At 44.8% G+C, this 4,309-nt stretch overlaps 1 pseudogene; it reads left to right on the top strand.

Annotated features, from left to right (window-relative positions):
- The first annotated feature begins 2,412 nt into the window (after positions 1 to 2,412).
- On the top strand, positions 2,413 to 3,196 carry LOC114613746 (annotated as a pseudogene).
- Positions 3,197 to 4,309: the final 1,113 nt, after the last annotated feature.

The raw sequence follows: 4,309 nt of genomic DNA, 5'->3' as shown, positions 1-4,309 counted from the left end.
CTAAGAGGCTTAATGCTGATACTGTGTTCGCTGTGTTCTGCAAAGTCTCACCTGTCAGTCAGCTAAAGCACTGGACTCTGCTGACAGTCATTCTCACAGTGATCACCACACACATCTCTGTACATCCACCCTTCACCCAATTCACGTATAGTTCCATTGGAATTCATCTTAATCAGCCTTGTGCTGCACAAAAATACAACAGCTATTTACAGGGTCCACCTGATTGGAAAAATGGCAGTTGTGTGAGCTCCAGGGCTTTGTGAGGCTCAGCACCCAGTTAGAACTGCCTCTGTGGGGGGGCATGAGGGTCTTTGAGGGGACAGTACTCTCAGTGGATAAGAACTGAGACTGCCTGAACTCAGAAACTTATCATGAAATGTGTGACCTTTCAAAACAGTATCCTCTTAGAGTTGGCACGTTTATCCTGCTTAAAAAATAGATTCTCAGCTCATGTGTGAGTCTGTGTAAACCCTTGATAGGATGTTTGTGGGGTATTCAGAAGGGACTCGTGAGCTGTGCTTGTCCTGAATGTTCTCAAGTGGCTTCATTCATACTACCTAACTCTGAGACAGATGAGCTTGTGTCAGCAAATAACCACAGGAGAAAATCTAACCTCAAAGTGAAAACGTACAGATAGCATTAAATGATTTTCAATGCACAGGTTGTCTTTGTCTTTACTTTTGATTGGTGTGTCTGGGGGAAATTCTTCATGTATTGGAAAAAAATCAACTTGGAGTCTTAACTGGGCCTACATTCTCACCTACACATATCCAGATCAATATATACACTCCACCTACACATAACCAGGTGAATATCTGGGTAAAATTCAGCGCAAACTGGCCAATCTCCAATCTCCTTCCATCCCTAAGTGACCTTGAGAGAGTGAACAAGTCTTTACCTTCAGAGTCTACTCCAGCCCAGCCTCATCTCCAACATGCTGCATCTTCTAACACCTTTGCCGGTTCTTAGATGGTGACTTCCTTCCTCAGTGCTCAGGGAGTGCTCAGGGCTCTATCCAATTTTACATTTATTTATGATATATTTATTTACTTGTTAGCTTTCCCCTTTGAGCCACTTGCTCACCAATAACCATGATCTGAACATATGGAATAAAAAAAAAAAAGCCAGAACGAATATTGGCTCTGTGAGAATTTCCTATCCTATCCCATGTGTGCAAACCCCTATGCTGTGCCCTGTTGTGCCCAGCACATAACCTTCTCCAGGATACCCACACTGTGAATACCACACACTTCCCAGTCACTAAGGACCAGGTGAGCCTTCAGTTTCACCTTGCCAGTATCTCCATGCTTATGTGACTGTATTTAATTTGTAGTCATTTTAGTTTACTGAATTTAATAATAGTCCTTTCTCATTACCTGCTGTTAATCTCCTACTCTGCTGCACTGATAAAGTAAACTTTCTCATGGGAATGAATATATATATATATATATATATATATATATTGCAATGTATGTGGGATTCTGTAAACTAGCTGTGGTTTCTATATCCTAATCTCACCATCAGAACCAGAACAAGCAGCGCAGCGCATTGCATGTAATTTGCTCATCAAGAATGAACTCAATACACTTCACTTTGCTTTATCTTTCAAATTCAGAGAACCTGTTGGTTAACCGCACTTCCCTCTGAGCCTTGAGGCAATGACAGTCTTTGCAAAATGCCAGCAGCTTCCCCCAGCTAAGAGCTTCCAAGGATCTTAAGAAACTGCATAGTCAAAAAACAGGGAGCGGAGAGCTACACGTCTCCTTCCAAGCCTGGGGACCTGAGTTCAAACCTGGGTTGCACATGCTGCAAGGAGAAAACACATACCTCATTTGTCTTAGTGTTTTTTAAATATATTCTCCGTCACCTTCTGATTGGTCTAATAAAGAGTCCAACTGCCTACAGAGATGCAGGAAATAGAAGGTGGGACTTCTGTGTGAAGAATGGAACTCTGGGAGAGAGTCTATTGCTGGAGAAGCCAGACACAGTGGTAGAAGCTGTCTGGCACTGAAGGAGAGGTAAACTACGAGCCACGAAGCAGAACGTATGTTAACATATACGGGTCTGCAGCAGTGCCTGCCCGGCTTGTGGCGGTCTCCTTCGCCCCACAATCCGGGCTGGCAGCAATGCTGGGGGAAAGAAGAGCCAACCTAAGAGTTATTACCGTCACCAGCAACGACAGCGACTAACATCGACCAGGCTAAGCGTCTCACTTGGTTTTCGCCCCTTCGACCAGGAACCGGAAATCTGGCTGCTCCAGATCACGTGATCAGCCGCCATATTGACTGGTGGCAGGTGCTCCGAGGAGGAGGAGGAGGAGGAGGGATTATCAGACCCGCTCTGCTTCTTTAAGGCGTGGCCTCCATGCTGGGGGAAGGTTCTGTGGATTGTGAAGGGGAGGTGGCGGAGGAGATGGCGGCTACGGTGGAGGAAGATGGCATCTGCAACCTGGCTCAAGGGCCTAGGGGCTGCGAGCACTATGACAGAGCCTGTCTCCTCAGGGCACCTTGTTGTGACAAGCTTTGTACTCGCCGGTTAAGTCATGACACCAATGAAGATCATCAGCTAGACCGTTTCCAAGTGAAGGAGGTGCATCAACTGTGAAAACCTCCAGCATGCCCAGCAGACTTCTGAAGACTATAGCACATTGTTTGGAGACTATTACTGCCGTATTTGCCACCTGTTTGACAAAGATAAGAAGCAGTATCATTGTGACAACTGTGGGATTTGTAGGATTGGTCCAAAGGAAGATTTTTTTTCCCATTGCTTGAAATGTAACTTATACCTAGCCATGAATCTTCGAGGAAAACATAAGTGCATTGAAAATGTTTCCCGGCAGAATTGTCCTATATGCTTGGAGGACATTCACACTTCCCGTGTTGTTTTTCATGTCTTGCCATGTGGGCGTCTCCTACATAGAACGTGTTATGAAGAAATGTTGAAAGAAGGTTACAGATGCCCGTTGTGTATGCATTCTGCCTTAGACATGACTCGGTACTGGAGGCAATTAGATACTGAGGTAGCACAGACTCCTATGCCATCGGAATACCAGAGTGAGACTGTTGACGTTCTCTGCAGTGACTGTAATGGACGATCCACAGTCCAGTTCCATATCTTAGGTATGAAATGTAAGCTTTGTGTCTCCTACAATACTGCTCAAGCTGGAGGCCATAGAGAATCAGGGGATCAGCAGTGAGAAGCCTGTCTTTGGCTGCAGAACAGATTTGTGATGTGGATGAAGCTCTGTGTAAAAGATCCTGGTGTTAGAATGTGTCCTAACTATGCATTAAAGATGTTTTATGCCACTGTCACAACAGTGGATCACATCTTATCTATACACCTGAGTATTCAAGATCTCTGGATGGAATTATAATAGCGCTTACTGGGTGAAGCCTCTGAGCGTGTGTGGACTGGAAATTCCTTTAGTGTCAAGTTTTGAAAGCCAGTGAAGTTTGTCCCAGATAGAGTCACATTCATCGAAATATTTTACATTTTCATGGAACTTTTAAGTGACACTCTGCACGCAGAGTTGATTTCTAGTTCTAAATAGAACTACATTTTTAACTAGTCTTTGATTTTAAGTGCTGTACTATAATTTTTAAGTTCTTATTGTTAAAATCTAATTACATGTGCTTTTTAATTTTCTAAGACAGTCCTTTGGATCCTATATATACAATTTTATGTAATAAACTACTTATGAAATTGTACTGAAAAAAAATATATATGGATTAATGGTGGGCTCCATTTTGACCCTGGTTTGTGCCATGTGGACAAATCCGAGCCTAGCTTGAGTTTCTGCAGCCTTGTGGGAGAGCCTAAGCCTGGCTCAAGTCTTGAGACCTATCTCAGTCACTTCTACATTGGGGTGAGTCAGCAAGACCTGTTTGGCCCTGCCTCTGCCACGCTGTTGCTGATGTAGAGCTTTGCCATTGGCCCTGTCAGTCACCCCATACTCTCTGTTTCCCTTCCTCACCCTCTACATCATCTCACCCCACCAAAAACCACCTCCCGATGCTCCGAGTTCATACAAGCGAAAGGCTGATACAATAAAGTTGAGTTCCTGCTTCGACAAGACTCCCGGCCAGGGGTGTTTCTTTTGGGCCGTCGACACTCACCATCCTGCTCAGCCTCAGAGAGACCCGGTGGGACCAGGATCTCTCTCCTTTTGCCTGAACCTGCCAGCAAGGAGTCAACAGACTGGTGCCCCTTGTGAAGAACTTCTCCCCTCTCCTCCCTTATGAAAGAACGCTGACGGTCCAATCGGTCTGTGGGTGAGTGTACTCCCATAAGTTATGGGACAGTCGGTATC

This window comes from Grammomys surdaster, unplaced genomic scaffold, assembly GCF_004785775.1.
Source record: "Grammomys surdaster isolate TR1022 unplaced genomic scaffold, NIH_TR_1.0 126271, whole genome shotgun sequence".
Lineage (NCBI taxonomy): Eukaryota > Metazoa > Chordata > Mammalia > Rodentia > Muridae > Grammomys > Grammomys surdaster.
Note: the sequence above shows the minus strand (reverse complement) of the source record. Positions and strands in the feature narration are given on the sequence as shown.